This window comes from Thunnus albacares, chromosome 17 (genome assembly GCF_914725855.1).
Source record: "Thunnus albacares chromosome 17, fThuAlb1.1, whole genome shotgun sequence".
Classification (NCBI taxonomy): domain Eukaryota; kingdom Metazoa; phylum Chordata; class Actinopteri; order Scombriformes; family Scombridae; genus Thunnus; species Thunnus albacares.
Window position 1 is genome coordinate 26,456,522 of NC_058122.1, and position 18,167 is coordinate 26,474,688.

The following is an 18,167-nucleotide window of genomic DNA, read 5'->3' on the forward strand; positions in this document are numbered from 1 at the left end:
GAATGTTTGCTTTACACTTGCTCTCTCTCTCTGGTGCTGGAATATGATACAGAAGAGATTCTTGTGAACAACATAAAGCCGCCGTGGATCAGAGAGCAATTTTCCTAAAGAAAAAAGAAATTCAGAGCAGCGGTTTTTCTCTTCCTGTTAATTACCCTCTTTCTAAGCGGGTCGCAAGTTTTCATCAATGTTTATTATTGATTAAATCTGTCGCAGTAGCTGTCATTTATGAGTCGGGAATTAGTGTTGATTGGTGCACAAGGGTTGCATATAATTGGGTTACATTAAATAGATAATTCAGCTGATCTCATAAATGTCTAATGTGAAGGCTTGTTTGATTATCAATTAATGTCAAACGGAGATGCAAGAAGCTGTTAGGATTCCAGTTGGGTTTGCTTGTTTTGCAAGTGGCGAAGCGACTGAATCTCTTCACAATCGTAAAAAAACCTGCAACTTGTTCAAGGAAATGTGTGTTATATACAGTTTACGGTAATATATGCACAAATTAATCAAACTTACAGTAAGTATGCACGACATGACACACACACACACACGACACTCTGTAGCCAATAAACCAACCTTTGAAAGATGCAACAAATGAGAATGAAGACATCAAACAGCACAACTGATAGAATTTTTTATGCATATATATATATATATATATATATATATATGCATAAAGTCACTTGTTGGCAGCTTTGTAAAAGCAGAGTATTGAATAGAACAGAAAGAGAAATCCTTCTTCTTAAAGGGACCCTGCACCGATTTTACACACTGATGTTTATTACTGTGCAGTCAATGAAAAAAGTAGTAGAGTTCCTTATAGTGCTCTGAGGGGCTTCATCAAGTCTACATTTCTAAATTTCTTACAGAAATCCACATTACAGACAAAAGGAGCATTTTACCAGGCAGATCAAATCTAATGAAAAGACAAGGTTGGGTTGCATTTTTAGAAATATAGAATCCTGCGTTCTTTTGGAGTTTGATACGAGGGACTAAAAGTCAGGACATGTCTGCTTCCATTTTGACCATTTTTTTTCCTGCCTTGCAAGTCCTCCAACTTTATATGAGTCGAGAAGTAAATTCCTGGTGTGTTGCACCCTTTCCTCTCATAAATTAGTCATGAATTAGTCAAAGCAGAACATGCAGAAGTCATATTCAAACAGCTAGAAATCAGTGCAAGATGTGCACAAATTTATATAGAAAAAAGTAAAGAAAATCTAATAAAGGAGAAGCTCGATTCCATTGGATGAAATTAAACAAATAAATCCAACACAGACATGCATGTTCAGTAAAACAAACAACTAACAAGGTGTTATGCATAAGATTTAAGCACGGAAAACACTAAAAGTTAATATACTGTAACTTATCGTCAAAATGGTCCTGATGCACCTTGACTCATCGTGGTGCAGGTGCATGGTGGTGTGGAGACAGTTAACAGCCGCCGCCGTCGTGGCTTTAACGTCCTCTTCGTCCCTTTTTGTTCTTGGACCGCCGAGTACCGGCCGAGCTCGCAGGCCGCAGGAGCGTTTGTCGAGGTAAAAGAAGGTGTGACCTCCTGCTGTGACGGTAAGGTGTGGCCTTGTGTAGCCCTCGGTGTGCCTGCTGCCAACACACCAGGTCTTCCCAGGCAGCGGTATCAGCATGACACGCAGCAAGCCTTCACATCCCCGACACACACCAGCCCCTAATTACTGCACAGCCCTGCCAGTTTGCAGCCCTGGGCCAGTACTGACTGCTCAATGCCAAGATGTAAACACTACATTATTAACACTACATACAGTCTGTGCACACGGCTATGTTTAATGTACTCAACGTATGTCTACACAGAGTGGGATTCTTTACGTGGAGCCATACAATAGATTTATTGTTTCCCAGACAGTCAGCTCCAAAAATCACCAGATGGGCGATTTGCAGCGTATAGTGTAATGTATGCTTACAAATGATGTTTAATGATGTCTTCCAGGGCTAGGAAGCAAAACATTACTGTTTTCAAGGCTAAATATGCAGGCTATGTGAGCAGGCTGGAGTCAGAGAAATAAGTAACAGCGTGTGTTTTTTTCTTATTTTATGCATATTTATTGACTGTCAGGATGTGTTGATGGCATTACACAATTTCCTACTTTGTCATAACAATGAGTCACGGTCAAAACATAAGCTAACTTATCACCCGTTCAATTTTATGTTACAAGATGAAAACAAAAATAAAGTGCAGTTGAGGCTTAAAACTCATCCATCTATTATAAACACTGCTTATACTGTGCAGGGCTGCAGGAGGCGGGGCAGAGATGACATATTATAGACAGACAACCAATCACGTATATTCATATAGTTCCAGAAACAATAAATCTGGGTTTTCTCCAGTGCTAGGTGTTGAGCATCCTTTAGGCCAGAGGGCACGCTAAGACGCTAACACGCTAACACATTGTGTTGGTAATAAAGTGGAAGTAATGTGTGCTTCATTATCCACTGAAGTAGTTAATTCTAGTCTACATTTAGCTGATGAGTTGATATCATGTAATGTTTACTTGTGCATTCACTTGGACAAAAAAATAGACCTATTAACATGTATGTTGTATCATGAGAGTAGCAGGAAAAAAATATTTAAATAAATGCACAAAACAGTATTAACACACAAAAAAGAATGCAAACGATCAATCAAACACAGAAGTGGGATCCACAAGCTAATAAGCAAGAGTGTCTGACTCTGGTTCATAAACACGACAAGCCTCTAAACTCTCAAACTTTGGTATTTTTCAGCAGCTTGGTATGTACAGGAAGTGTCAAGAGGCAACTAGCTTGGTAACACGCTAAAGCTGAGTAGCAGGAGAAGGTAAGAGTTTTTGTCTCATGACTGCTAGCAAGCTGCTAGCCGCCTAGTCACTCTTTTGTGGGAAATTATACTTCAAAATAAAAGTGCTGTGTAAAAAAAAAATGCTGCACTTCAATGATTGTTTTTTTGCTTTATTCAGTTTTTGTTTGCTTCTCTGATTGAGTTGATGCTTAGAAACCTCTCCACGGACCCGCTATGAGTGTATTTTTGAGTTTTTGAAGCTCAAAATTAAATTGAAGTTTAAATCACAATGTTTCCAATTCAGCTGGGATTGATTTCAGACTTTTATACTGTACACTACACTGTCAGCTCAGTGTTGAGTTAAATGGATTCACAGTGCACAATTTATCAAATGAGGAAACTTTGATAAAGCAGTTAAAGCATATAGCAAACTTATGCTAGTATCATCAGTTGAATGCTAGCATATATTTTGCAACAGCAACTGGTACAACTTCCTGTCAAAAGAATAAAAGTAAAGAGAAAGTAAGTGCAATAAGAAAGAAATAAAGCTTCATCTTGTTAAATTATTACTAACATGCAGCAAACATGATGCTCAGAAAGCAACAGAGAAAAGAAGACGTAAAACATCCTTGTAGAAACAGTATCACCCTGCACGGCCTCCACTTCCCCATGATGAGCCGTATGTAGAATGGAAATGTCAATACCTACCTGTGGAGCTGATGAAGGCAGATAAAACGAGCGTAGCTGTAGATCTTTGTCAGCCAGTTGTAAAACAGGTCACTCCATAAAGTGAAGTGTGCGATTAGAGAAAACTAAACCTGGGAGAGTCAGGATGGAGCCGCATCCCCCTTCCTGTCTTCGGCACCAGCTGAGGCCATGTACAGCCGTTACGGGGGCACAAGCTTTTGATGAATGTGGGGGAGAGAAAGGCCCGAGCTACAGCCGTAACTATAACCCAGAACTCCTCGAGGGGAGTTTGTGAGTCTCTCAAGTCTTTCTAATGACAAGATCTGAGTGTAGTTTGACAGAAGATGCTCTGTAAGTAGCGGCGCACTACAGCACAGAGGTGAGATCATCATAAAATATTAAGACGGGAAAAAAAAAAAAAAAAAGATCTCGGAAGATTCGGTGGAGGTCGGCGAGACAGGCGGACATTTTAGGAAGAACTGGCTCTGTGTGAGGCCTTCACTTCCTCTTCTCTTTGAAAGCTCTATCTTTATAATGGATGGCGGAGTCTCCGGGGAATGTCTAGACTATGGTGGGAAATCTAAATGGTCGGGGGAAGCCGCTACTCGCATCCCTAGTACTGCGGAGCATGCGGGAAGCGAGCAGGGAAGACGCAGGTCTTCTGCAACACCCGAGCAACACCGTCTTAATCCGAATTCCATTTTTTTTTCCATCTGTAATTGGAGGAGATTCCTAGAAAGGAGATGTGGGGATTATATGATGCTTAAAATGCCCCCAGATTCTTATTTTCTACATTTTTTCTAATCCCTACATCCTCCCCAAGTGCCCTTAGCTTCAGACCTTGATGCTCTCTGTCTACATCCACACCACCCCGCCCGTCTGCCCCCTTCCCCTCCGGTCTCAGCCTTTTTTTTTTTTTTTTTTTGCCTCCACCCTTCTTTTTCCTCCCTCTCTTCTCCCCTCAGTTATTTATGAGCAGGACTTGAAATAGACTTCAGTATTTGATAAAAGCGTGATCCTTAATCCGAGTTGCCTGAGAAGTGCATTTCATTTTTATTTCCCATCAGAGATTGATGGAAGAGTTGGGCGGTTACCCACTCTGTGATTGCTAATGTAAATCCATTGGGGTTTTGGTGGACATGTATAAAGATATGGGGGGAATTGTATGTGCATGGTAATGCCACCAATAAGAGATTGTGTGTGTGTGTGTGTGTGTGTGTGTGTGCAAAGTAATGGAAAAGCTGGATTGTGATGTGGCGGCGAGACTGAGGAACAGCCTGAGAATTATATGATGCATGTCTTGATTTATCAAAAGCGCATAACTCGCTTCGCTTCTAAAATAAAGCGTTCCTCTGAAAACATCACCATGTTTGCAAAATCACTAATTGCAATTCTTTGACTGCCAGTGTGCCGTTTTGATTTTTTTTTTTTTTTTTTCCAAACGTGCTTTCCTGAAAGAGGCAGGAAAAAATAAAATGGATGATAAATTTAAGATGACAGTTACGCCGTATGAATGAGGCCCCTTGTGTATCAATTCGCTCAAAGCCAGCTGCAAATTTAACTCAGCCTCCTTATGTGGCAATTACTGATGGGTAACATAACCTGAATATATCTGCTCTGTTCATTACGGCAATGTTCTCTATAGCTGGCAAATGTTCTTTAGGATCCTACAGCAAATTAGCTCATCCCCCAGGACGTCTTTTATTGGATGATCCAGCACTAGAGGATGCCGCAAAACCACTCCAGCTCTCCGCAGATTGCCCCGGTAGCCACAGGGTTAATATTTAAAAGCGCGAGCTCCCAGTCGTGTATTGATGATATGTTTTGAAAATTGCTGAGGCAGGCTCATTGTTACAGTGCTGTCTAGAAGATAGCCAAGCCTCCCCTCCCTCTCCCGTTTTCCCCTCCCCCTTTACAGCCACCAGATGGAAAACACACTAAAGCATGTAATGTAATATAGCTTGGCACACAAAGGTGTTTCACACCAGCTTTATCTGGCCTCTGATCTGCCACAAAACGCCACCTGAAAAAGTGTTTTTTATCACTCCTGGTCACCAAAGCGTGAGTTTCAGTTTCTCACACTGGGGGAAAAAAAAAGGGAAGAAAAACGCATACAAGCGCACACACATGAAGCCAGTGAACCTCAGCAGCTAAAAGTAGGAAAAAAATAAAAAAAGTGGAATATAAGCTGTGCCTCCAATTGCCTGTGACATACTTTAAGGTTTTCTCTGAGATCCCCCCCCCGTTTTTTTTTTCTTCTTCTTCTTCTTCTTCTTCTTCTTCAGCATTGTCTTCTTCTCCTCATTGAACTAAAACTGCCACAACTTCAGTGCAACATCTCAGTCACAGACAGTGAAAAGAAGAAAGAGGGAGTGATCTGTTAGTCCTCCACTATCACCAGCATCATCATCAACAGAAGCCTCTACTCTCCCTCCCTCCCTCCCTCCCTCTCTCCCTTCTCTCCCTCCCTCTCTTCCCCGCAGAGCTCTCCACCACCACGACTCCCGGCTTCCTGCCTCCCCCCTTCCTCCCTCAACCTCCCCCCACCCCTCCACCCCTCCACCCCTCACCCCCCACCCCACCCCCCCTCCCCGGGACGCTGAATTTTACAGTACCGTCTGCAGGATCCCGGTTTGTTCAGCGCACTCCTCTATGCAGAGCAACACGGCTCCGGTGGAGGAACGCTGGAGGCAGCTGTCAAGCGCAGGCTGCTGCTACTGCTGCTGCCGCCGCCGCTGCTGCTGCTGCTGCTGCTCTAGTTGAGCCTCGGCGCCGTACCGACTGATTTCACATTCACCAATAAGAGACAGCACGGGGGGGGAGAGAGAGAGAGAGAGAGAGAGAGAGAGTTGAGAGAGAGAGAGAGAGAGAGCAGAGAGACAGAGGGAGAGTCTCGAAGTGAGTGGTGTGGAGAGGCAAGTGGAGTGGAAGAGTGTTAAAAGAAAAAAGAGGTTATAACACCTCCCCAGCTCTCTTTCCTTTCTCCCGTCCGCTTTTTTTACCCCCCCCTTCTTATTTGTGTTGGCTCAGAAGAAGAAGAAGAAGAAGAAGAAAAAGAGAAGGGGGGCTTTTAAAAAAATTAACTGAAGAAAAAGCTGCTTGTAGTGGAAAAAAAAAAAAGGTGAAAGAAGAAGAGGAAGAAATAAGGGGGGGGGTTGAAACCTCAAGTCAAGCCCCATTGAACAGTTGAGAGGGAGGGCTGCCTCAGTGGAACAGGGAACCAGTAAAAGCTCTCTGTCCAAACGATCGGACTCCTCCTGACTGGCTGGACTGGTCTCAGTTTGCTCGGCCCTGCTCTCCGCCCGCCCGCCCGCCCGCCTGCCCGCCCGCCTGCCCGCACCTGTCCCGCTTCCACCATGATGATGTACTTTTGGGTGAGTACCGGACCACAAAGTGTGGATCTCCTCCGCTCCTCCGGCATGGGCAGATAGTTGATATGTGTGTGTGTGTGTGTGTGTGTGTGGGTGTGTGTGTGGCGTATGAGTCAGTGTGTTTCAGCCTCTATAGTATATACAGTGTGTGTGTGTTTATGTGTGTGTGTGTGTGTGTGTGGTGTTGCGCCTCCTACATGCAGGAACAGAACTGATGGTTTTTCCACTTCCATGAATTTTATTGATGCTTGATGCTCCAGTCAGATGCTATAGAGGCCTGCGTGTACGTGTCGTATTTATTCAGCCTTTAAACGACAGAGAGAGAGAGAGAGAGGATATTGGAGTGTGATTATTGCCAACGCTAATATCTTTACAACTATTGTTATTCAACTTCCTGCTGACAGTCAAACCACTCAGCATGCAGTATGTGCGCCATTTAAAAACTATATCTCTCTGATTTAACGCCACTGTCTTCTCAGATTGAACCGTTCAGGGTCTTTTGGGGACACGTTTTGGTTTCCTTGTCTGCGATGTGTTTCAATTGTGATGATGATGTTGTTATTGTTGCCCATATGACTAAGATAGCATTTTCTCACAAGTGTACAATGAGGATGATTACAGATGGTTAAAGTTACACTACAAGGAACTTTTAACCGGTTATGAAACAGTCTCATGATGCATCTATATGACCTACATAAGCGAAAAAGACCATCAGCAAGAAAATTGGCTGTTTCTATATAATTATTCTAAATGGCTGCAACCGTGTCGGATTCCCAGCGAAACCAGACGATTTATGGCAGGAAGAGCCGATGTTTACGTCACATGTAGCGTCGTAGCATGAAGGGGTACGAAGACGTTGCTAGGACGACGGGAGGACATTCGGTAACGTTAAAAGTGACTGACTCATTTTAAAAAAAGAAAAAAAGAAAAAGAGAGAGAGCGGTGGTCAAGCGAGCTAGAGAGTGAATAGAGAGATTGCCGGCGGCGTAGCGACAACAAAGGAGTGAATCATTATTTTCTGATTGTTTCGCAGCATTTTATGTTCTAAAGCACACATAAACACGATGGTGACGCCGCATTACCGGATTCACTGCGAACGCATCATCGTCATATTACAATCATCAACAGATACGTTACATCATCGCTATGCATCCCGCAAACAGCTGTGTTTAAAAAAATAGTATTAAAAATAAGCAGCGTCTTTTCTTTCACTCGCTTCCAAAACAAACGCACATGCTAGCCGAGACATCTTTACGACATGAGGCGGGTGGCGGTGCTCATGGGAAATGCAGTCTTCATTCTCGGGGGGGAAACAGTACCGCTTTTGTCCACAGGGGTCGTTAAAATCAACACGAAATGAAAAGTTCCTTGTAGTAACTTCTTCTGTTTTGAGATGATGTGTGATTAGTCAGATTGGTTTTGCATTCTCGCTACTACAGTAACCTGCTAACACCGCTCGCTCCTCTTTGCGTTTACACCAATTAATTTCTCACTATTGCACATTGCAGATCATTTTAATCCTCCAGCTTGTATTTTATACATTCACAGAAATACAAGGTAAATGAAATTATTTTCTAATGCAACACATATTTCCAACATTGCCACATTGTAAACAGTCTGAGCTGTAATGCAGTTACAGATGTGTTTTCTGCAGACTGTGTGTGTGTGTGTGTGCTGTAACTATTGATCGTGAGTTCAGATTTCTGGGGAGAGAGAGAGCATCATTTTGGGGGAAAAGTTACTTTTCATGGATGACTCCATTATAAATGACTTAATACTTGAACCACAGTTTTTTTTTTAACTTGAAAGCGAGAGCAGAACATGAATAAGTATGAATAAAGCATGTTAAGCACGCTATGAATGAAACAGCGCCGCGTATCGATTTAGAGCTCAGATTTCTGGTGAGAGAGAGGATGTTTTGGGGCCAAAGTTACTCTGTGCGGGGAAATGATCTCACATTTGAAATCACCGAGAAAACTTTCTGTTTCCCAAGTAGAAGTGGAAAATAACACAGCATGCAGTGTGTGTGTGTTTTTTTGTGTGTTTTATAAGGGCCTCACTCCAACGCGGGCCTCTCTGATACTCAAAGCGTTTTCTCAACAGTGTTTAATATTAGATATATGCTTATTGAAAGAGGCTCGTCACTGTGTCTTCCGGCCTCTTATTGAAGGTGTGTTGTGAGGATGCAGCTCAACCTGTCTTCCACCTTCAGTTTCATCGCAGCTGGTCAGAGTGATGGTCTCACACACACACACAGATGATGACAGTTTGCAACTCCTCAGTCTCATTTGTGTAACGATGAACTTTTCTCTCATCAGTGTATCAGTGAAGGAGCTTTTGCACTTGTGTTTGTACATTTAGTAGGAAGAGAAATATATAATTTTGCTTTGTACTCACTTGAAAAGGGACATTATTACCTCCAAAAATTGATATTTACATCTTCTATGCATTGAAGAGTGTTGTTGGTGATGTAGTGCTTAAAAAAGAATAAAAGTGGTAGATATTTTCACACTGTGAAAGTGAATGTTTTCACCATTTTGTGTCCGGTTTGCTACAGCTGAGAGGACGACTGCTTTTGAGGTTTAAAAAAAAAAAAAGAAAATTCTGCAGCAGTTTTTTTTTAAGTATTTATTATTTAACAACTGACATCGGTTTAGCTATAGATACATTGTTTAAGGCATTTATTTGGCAAAAGTGCTAAATATTTACTGGCTCTAGTTTGATTTGAGGCTCGGCTGCTTTTCTCATATTATTTTAAATTCAGTATCTTTGGGCTTTTGACTGATGTTGTTCAGGAAATTGTTTTGGGCCTTTTTGACAAATTTCTAACACTTTGTGGACCAACTGATTGATGTGATCACTGGGAAAATAATCATCTGATTAACAGACAGGGAAAGTGATCATTAGTTGCAGCCTTAAAATGTGATATCAGACTTGTTAGGTATAAAATAAGATGATGTTTTTTTTTTTTTAGACTTTAATCAAAAAAAATGTCATAGTGATAAAAGGATGTGATTAATTCTAAACAGGAAATTGTTCAACAGCAATTTAGATAATGGATAAATTGTCAATTATCAAGCAAAAAATGCAAAATATTCCAACTTTTTCAAATATGTGGATCTGCTGATTTGCTCGGAGGATTCAGGATTGAGGACTGTGCGTATGACAAATGTGCAAAGAAAAATATGAAGATTAGACCTTGTCACGGACATTTTCTCTGGCATTTTTATTAAACACGTGATAACAGAAGCATCCATCTGTATTTTTATCGGTAAGACAGAAACCGACAAGTGACAATGCAGAAGTTGGCGAATGGCGTGACACTGCAAGAAGTAGACTTTAAAAGAGAGTTAAGATTTTAAATTATAGATGTCTTCTCACCATGTCAATTTTTAAAGTTTTGCTCCGGGCCCTAAAATCAACATCTATTCAGCAGCAGAACATTGCAGAACTGCAGGAGTATTTCATTACACTTGTCATCCCTGAGAAAAGTAACATCACAACCGGCGCATGATCAATCATTTACCAGCCATCCCTTGTATCCATACATGTCTGTATATATATGTGTGTGTGTACATGTGTGTGTGCATCAGTCGGCCAGCATTTAGCTGTGAGAGGAAGGTGGGACCGCCTCCTGTTTGAACTGCAGGTGGTGAGCATTACCTGCCGTCCCTCCGGAGGCCTGTCAGCCGTGCATCAGTCTGGGGAACCTGCAAGCTCCCCTCATTAGAATATTTATTCACCAAGCAGATGTTCTTATCCAGGGCAATTACCTTTGGCTTACATTTCCCTGTTGCCCACTGATATAGATGAATGTGTATACAAAGACGTCCCAGGTTATGCATGGGGCCCCTGGGTGCCACCCACCTTTCTTCCCCATATGCACGGCGGGCAAAGCCAGCGACCGTCTGGTCTGCCACAGCACGCGAACCCCGTCGAACCCGACCTCGACTCCACTGTTGTAATTGGAGGAAGTGGAGGTGACATCTCCTGCGATGGCCACACAGTGATGGAGAGGCGGCCTGTATATCATTCTCTCCACCCGGCTGTTCCTTTGTGTTAGAGACAGAAAAGAAAAAGGGAAGAGGCATGGAGTGAAGAAACCATGCATGCTTCTGTCCTCCCCTCAGTGTGATGAATAATTTAGCAGTGCAGGGCCCTCGCTGTCGAGTAGAGATGGTGGTAATGGGGAGACTGGATATATATGGCATGGCAAGGAGCAATGGTTTACTTTAGATTTCCCCAACCAATGCACTCAACTGTGCCGCAGGCTGCTCACATGGTGTGTTTGGCCTGCATTAATGCTGTTTTTATCTGCAAAAAAAAAAAAAAAAAAAAGACGTCCACAAGCAGCAGTTTAAAAAACAGGAAGGAGCCAGTTTGAGTCTTTGGAGCTGTGGTCATTAGCAGGAGTGGATTCCCTTTAGGCAGACGCTCCATCAAATCTGCTGTGATTTGGTCATATACGGTGCATTATTGCAAATTGTATCAGTAGGTTAGATTTTCTTAGAAGATGAGGAATAGCTCAAAGCGCTCCATATCTACTCTTATTGCACACAGAGCGTATATGCATGTACAACTTGCGTTGTGGTTAATACATGCATATGGTCTCAGCCTCTGGTGAGACATTACAAACCCCACATGGAGGGAGGGTGTGTTTTTTTGCAGCCTAACCGGCGGAGGATGTTGAAATTCATGACGGACGCTGTGTAGAGGCAGAGCTGATCAGCCATTCTGGGCGGGAGGGCAGCGAGTCCAGGCCGCCGGTTTCATATTGCAAGATGAAGTGCTTGCGATCGTTTGTTAATGTATTAATTGATCTGTGTCCTCAGACAGGCGAATCAGGAGTAGTGTCACGTAGACTCTTTAGTACTTCCCGAGACGCCTTCATTAGCTGCTGCTGGCCGGCTCTCCACCCCCATTACAGGACCGCGTTGCCACACACTTTACCTGACTGCTGTAATAACTTTAGACATTTCTATCTCCCGGCAAGTCCTCCGACAGCCAGAACAGTTTGGGGGCTTAACATCAAATGTGAGGTGCTTCTTTGAAAGGCTTATACTGCAGGTGATTCACTCCGGGGGTGTCACGTGGGCCTTGTTTTGTCTCGTGAGTTGTTGCTTTTTTTTCTTACAAGTTTCAAGTAACGGCTGTTGCAATCAGTCATTAACTTCCAGTTTAATGTTTTATAATCTGGAAGGCACACACGCCTTTGTAGCACAGCTGATGTAAGAGCTCTGCTACAAAGCCCAGCTAAGGAAGCTGTGTAGTCAGGAAATCCAGGAAACGTGTTATCTGTTTAAGCATTAATACCGATGAGATTCAAGCAACTTCCCTGTGCTGTTTTCTTGCAGAGAGTTTAGCAAATGACGAATCAATTCAGAAGTAAAAAAATAAGGATGAGTTGTATTTTAATTATTCTTTTTTTTTTTTTTTGCTCTGTGGGATCATTAGCAATCAGTAGCTTTAACAATAATTCTGTCAGCTTTTGGTCTCTTCCCCTCGGGGCTAATGGGTCTAGAGCCCGGCTAATTGTGATTAGGCTCTGACAGCAGGTTTTACTTGCAGGATTTTCACACCACAGTCCTCTTTGATATTAGCTGCACAGCTGATAAAGAGATTAGATACAGGAGGAGAGAGAGGATGGAGAGGAAGGGGTGGGGAGGGGAGGGGGGGGGGGGGGGGGGGGGGGGGGGTGTTCTTAAACTACAAAAAGACACCTACACGGGGGAAATCACCGGCGAGTTTAGCAGAGGAAAATAGATTCGGACGCAGTAAAAGCCTTGCGCTCGCTTATTGCACCTGCTATCATTAGCGCTTTTGTACACATGGTCAGCCTCCCAGGGAAAAGTCATTATCCAGCTGTGCCGTTATTTTTCTGCTGTTTTCTCCTAGTGGAGTGTGACTTCAGGGCTATAGCCAGCGCACCATTTAATACCTCCAACACAATAAAGGACTCTAGCCTTAATGATGTGGGATTGGATGGCCATGCCTCAGGTTGTCCGGGGGGCTTGTGAGCTGTTACTACGAGCGGCCATTTTGCCTCGCCGCTGTCGAGGCTCCATGTCAATTCGACTCCAGCCATTCCAGAGGAGGCGAAAATAAAAAATCCAATTTAATGACTAACGGCGGCGCCGTTGTTTAAAGGGTCCTCTCTCTCCCTCTCTCTCTCTCTTTCTCTTCAGGAGAGGAGAGAGTTAAGGAGTGGAGCGGGAAGAGCCAGTGGAGTAGTAGGATGGAAAGTTGCCAAAAACATTCCAACTTGCCAAAAACATGAGGTGATATTGTCTGTTTTTCACTCGACGACTGAGTGAACAAAGCTGGATGAATCACACACACACACACACACACACACACACACACACGGAGGGATGTGTGTGATTATGCAGAATAATGTTTTAAACTAAAGCCAAGCAGACATTTCACATCTTAATGAGTATTTAATTAAGTATTTCATTAAGTATTTAGTCCACGGCTCCTCCGACAAATGATGATCCAAAGGAAACGGAGCAGAAGTTCAAAGGTTTTGCCCCAAATTTCACCTAAAAATAGACAAAGACGTCACTTAAGCATCGACAGTAGGACAACAAGTATGTTACAGTATCATAGGATGTGTCATTTAAGCAGAAAAAAACAACTTATTTCTGGGCAATTTAGACGCTGCGGCCTAAAAATGTCCTTCTTCAGCTGATATAAGACAAGAAATGTCTTCTCTCAGCATCGGTTTCCAGTTTAAAATGTACTTGAACAGAAGTATCTGTTTAAGTGAGCTTTTCCCCGACGCTAAATGCCATTTTTTTCAATCTTATTTATTTATTTTGCTGTTTGTGGTCGGCCTGTTGCGCTGCTAGTAACTCCAGAAGTCTCTCATGGCGGTCCTTCATCCTCCTCAGCAGCAGAAGGCGTGTGCATCGCTAACACGCCTGTGCCATAGATATGCCCTGAAGTGTCAGCTCTCACATACGGAAAAGATTGGACGATGCCCCTGTGAGAACGGCAGCAACATATCCACTGGCAACCTGCCATGCATGATAAGAAAACCTCTCCTCTGCCCTCTCTCTCTCTCTCTCTCTCTCTCTCTCTCACAGCAACAAATGTAATTTGTGCGCTTTCCTCTATTTTATGCACAGTTATTCAAATAGAATCATCAAGTCGTGCTCTTCAAAATTCCAAAACAGAAAGTCTTGGCACAGTGTGTGTTTCGTGGTTGTTGTAATACCTCTCTGACAAACTGGTTTTTGAGAACTGAAGCTTTTTTTTTTTTGAAGTAAAATGACTTTTGCTGTTATGATATGAAGGTAGAAGGAAAAAAAAACAAAACATATCACTTAAGCAAAGGGAGAAAAAAGAGAGCTGGAGTTTGTGTAACTAATGTCAGAGTTTAGCAATTACAGAAAGAGTTTGGATACGTAAATCTATCAGAATGCCATTTCTATGGGAGCGTATGGACATGTCAGCTATATACTGTTGAACCTGTCATCAACAGTGTATGTCAATCAGTCTCTGTCCTAATATATCGATGGCCGAAGAGCAAAACCTCCCATCTGCAAAATGCACTTTATTGAGAAAACTTGTTGTTTTCTTGCAGAATGCTATTTGTTAAGGATACCCAATACATAATACACTGTTTTTGGACTATATTACTATATTATTATCGTATTGTTAACACATACTATAGTAATATAGTCCAAAAACAGTGTATTGTGTATATGGTATCCTTAACAAATAGCATTCTGCAAGAAGTTTTTTTTTTAGTTTTCTCAAAAAAGTGCATTTTTCAGAAAGGAGGTTTTGCTCTTCAGCCATCGATATACACATTATGTAACATTATATCCCCATACAATTCTTACTCTCATACAAGCATACATATTTACACATGTTAACATATGATATTTTGAGCTTTATGGAGAGAAATTGGTCTAAAATGCATGTTTCATGATGCATAAACAAGATATATATATATATATATATATATATATACTCAAAACACAAGTATGTCTATGACTTACTGTATACGGTAGGTGTATTGTCTGCTGTGCATCTATGTAGCAGCACCTGAACGCAACATGCATTTATGAACTGAACAACATTCAAAACTCCACACGTGTCAGGTGATCTGTGCAAACAGATCAGACAAATCTTTCAAAAATAAAATCACAAATGTTTCAGATATTTCATATAAGACATCTCATAAGCTAAACGACTGTGACATTAACGGACTCATATATGTGGAATACTTGACATTTATGGAAGCTGAGTGGTATTTGAAGAAGCGTTTGCAATCATTGTAATTTATTCACAAAAAAAAGTCATACACCTGTTTGTATTTGTGAATCATGAAACGTGTGTTTTTTTCAACTGAGACTAATTTCTCCCCATAAAGATAAATAATTATTTACAGTTTAGAAGTCGAGGTCTTCATTCAGAGGAATCCTGCAGGCTTCATGTTGCAGTTTCTACATCACTTTTTTATATCATTACACTCTAGTTGAGTAACAGAATATAGAAGAAGTGATCCAAGCTAGAAAGACTACAACAATTACCCTCATATGCACTTTTTCCCTACTTCCTATATGTGTTGATCTTTACGGTTGCAAAGGCTCTATTCAAAGCTTGTTATATACTCTTCTCAATCAATCCCAGGGAGTATAAACCCCCCCCACCCTGTCACGTAAAAAGGGGTTAAGAAACAGTGTGGCACACAGGGCTGTAAAATTAATGGCAGGAGAGTGACATTAGTGTTATAGGTTATTGACCGATTTCATGGAATTTATGACCCTAATCGAGAGGCGGTGTCAAAGGGAATGAAGCAAATAAGAGTGGTGCTGACAGCGCGGGGGGGGGTGGGGGGTGGGGGGCGCGCTGTGGCCGCCGGACACCACAATTTGAGCCTTCCCAGTAAATTGTAGCTGGGACTTTATAAGTCTCGGCGGAGTCCCCTTCCACTCCTGCAGCCAGCCCCGGGGTCCCGAGGCCATGCCCCCCCCAAGCCTACCTCCATCCTGCAGGTCAGACGCAGCCAGGCTCAGCGGATGATGAGAAACGCTACTCTTCATCTCACCTCGTGTCAAGACTCTCAGGCCTTCTCGGTGTCAGCGGGTGTCTCTCTCTCTCTCTCTCTCTCTCTCTCTCTCTCGCTCCTGTCAGTGTGATATGTTTTTTTTTTTCCCAGTGTGTTTGCTGTGGGGGAGGTGTTGGCTCTCATGTACTTTTCATGATCATTATATAACCTGCCGTATATTTGTATCTACTGGTGTCTGTTTCCGTGCCCGGTGTGAGCTGGTCAAAGCTTCTGTTTAAGCTTCCACTAGAAACAGAAATATTCAGCAGCGTGCAAAGGGCCAGCCCATAAAGATGACTGAACTCCTGCTGATAAATAATTCTCAGTGAAAACGCTGTATAATGTGACACAGTTGTCATTTTATCCCCAATATATATATAAATATATATATATATATATATATATAGAGAGAGAGAGAGAGAGAGGATAACATGATTGTGGCCTAAGAATCCAAAACACTGCTTGTGTTTTCTTTTGTGTTTTAACCTCTAACCCTTGAAAGACACTTTATGCACCAAAACTCAGCGACTTGCAGCTGTTTATCTGATGTTTGTGATGATGTTTTTCAAAATAAAATGATATAAAAAGGTGCAGATCTTGATTCGCGATCATCAAATCGAGCCTCTTTCTTCATTTTTTCGTGTACATCGATGGCTGCAGTGCACACAGGAAACTTTTTATATAGTGCTGATTCACAAAATGCAAACATCTTTAGGTGAAAGAGCTCAGTTATAGATCATCTATGGAAACAATCTACATCGTTTGACTATGCAAAAAGACGATGACTCACCTGTGCTCCATCATGTCGTCATGTTTTCAGGCCTTAATTACAAGCAGCAGAGTTGGTAAAACTCTTCATGTGAGCCTTCTAGCTCTAAATAAGAGACAGAGATACAACTAAGACAATATTTAAAGAAGAAGAGTCGACAAACTGGCGGCAAAAAGTTACAAGACATCTAAAGAAAATCTATAATTCAGATAAGAAAGGATCTGTACAATGTTTGCTGTCACTTGTTAACACAGAGCTACAAACACAACAAGAACTTAGCAACACAAGTAGCTAAATGAAGTTATAATGGTTACACGGTGTGACTACAAGGCTCGCGGTGTCTTTAAACAATGCATGAACACTCCTAAATACTGCAAGAGTGACGGGAGCTTTTTCTGCCAGCATCATGAAAATTCAGTGTCATATCCTTCTCTCTCTATCCATTTATATTTAGATATTTGCTGTAAAAAAAATTGGACATACAGGCAAAAGTACAGCAGGACTCGACTGCCAAAGGATGGCGTTTTATAAGTAGCCTGAAAATAACGCCTGTAAATTAAGGAACTCAGCAAAAGTCCAAAAAAAAAAAAAGAAGTCTCATCCGAACATTTCACCGAATCCCGACCGCCAACCGGAATCCGTTGTTCAGGTGCAGAGTCGGTGCTAAACAGAGGCAAAGGATTAATATTTAAAACAGCCTCACTTCACCCGAAGACGCTCTCTCTCTCTCTCTCTCTCTCTCTCTCTCTCTATCTCCTCCTCTCTCTCTCTCTCCGCTCTCTCCTCGTTCATCTAAAAATAGAAGCTGACATTATCTTGTTGTCAACAACTTGGCTGGGACCTCCCAACGAGAGGAGCGGAGCGGAGCGGCGGCGGCGTCTCTGTTTGTTTACTCGGGGTCCTTCAGGCGGTGTGAGGGACGGTCAGCTGTAGCGGCAGTGCTGTCCTCTGCTCTGTGTCTTTGTGCGGTGGCTTTTTTTTGTGTTTGTGTGTGTGTGTGTGATTGTGTGTGTGTGTGTGTGCAGAGCTCTAACCTGCTTTAAAAGCCCTTTAAGCGTGTTTCTGACATGCTGTGCTATCACATTGTGGCCTGTGCATGAATGTATGGGAGCCATTCAGACACTGCGCGAGAGAGCGAAATGAGTTTTATCCAGCGGTTGACGATTGAATGTAATGGCACACTCTCTCTCTCTCCGGGGAGCACAGTATTTCTATCCACTGATGTTCGCGCTGATACGATGCAGCACTGGCTCCGCACCGCCGAGGAACAGCTTGGTCTCAGCTCTTTTAAATTATGCATTTTCATGACTAGAATATGGGAGGAGAGTGTGCCACATTCTGGACGTTTACATTAAACAAAACGGATGCAGCGTCTCCGCGTGTTACATAATCGACGGGCGTACGGATGCATCGCTGTTGCTTTTGTTGTTGCGTCAGGAAAAACATCAGGGTTTTTTTTTTTTTTTTAAAAAAAAAAGCATCACA

The 18,167-nt window shown here is 42.4% G+C and overlaps 1 protein-coding gene across 1 annotated transcript in view; it reads left to right on the plus strand.

The window, feature by feature from the left end:
• Positions 1-18,167, plus strand: part of LOC122966727 (RNA binding protein fox-1 homolog 3-like) — a 526,578-nt gene that overhangs the window by 408,735 nt on the left and 99,676 nt on the right. The gene's annotated exons all lie outside the window — the stretch shown is intronic.